The sequence below is a fragment of the Cariama cristata genome, unplaced genomic scaffold (genome assembly GCF_000690535.1).
Source record: "Cariama cristata isolate BGI_N322 unplaced genomic scaffold, ASM69053v1 scaffold36419, whole genome shotgun sequence".
In the NCBI taxonomy this organism is placed as follows: Eukaryota; Metazoa; Chordata; class Aves; order Cariamiformes; family Cariamidae; genus Cariama; species Cariama cristata.
In genome coordinates, this window is record NW_009635924.1 from 1 (window position 1) to 358 (window position 358).

A 358-nucleotide genomic window follows, 5' to 3' on the forward strand; every position below is an offset into this window, starting at 1 on the left:
CGGGGAGGACCCTGGAGAGCTCCGGCGAGCCCGGCCCGCAGGGCTTCCCCTGGGCTTCGGGGTTGGGGGGTAGCGAAGTGCTGCACTCGTAAAGTAAATAATGGTCTTACTTGGCAGTCAGACTGCTGGTTTGGCTGAATGTCCAGCTGACGTGAAGGGGGGACGCAGTCCTCTCCCACCTGGCTGGAGGCCAAGGAAGAAACGGGGTGGGCTGGTGGTAGCAGAAAGAAGGTGTTTCATCCTCTTGCTCCTTCCGGCCCAATCCATGGTAATTAGTAACGATCAGTACCGTAGTGGGCTATAGTAGCTATTATTCTGCAGGTTAAGTGGCTGCTTGTGGCTGCAGGACGTGGGACAG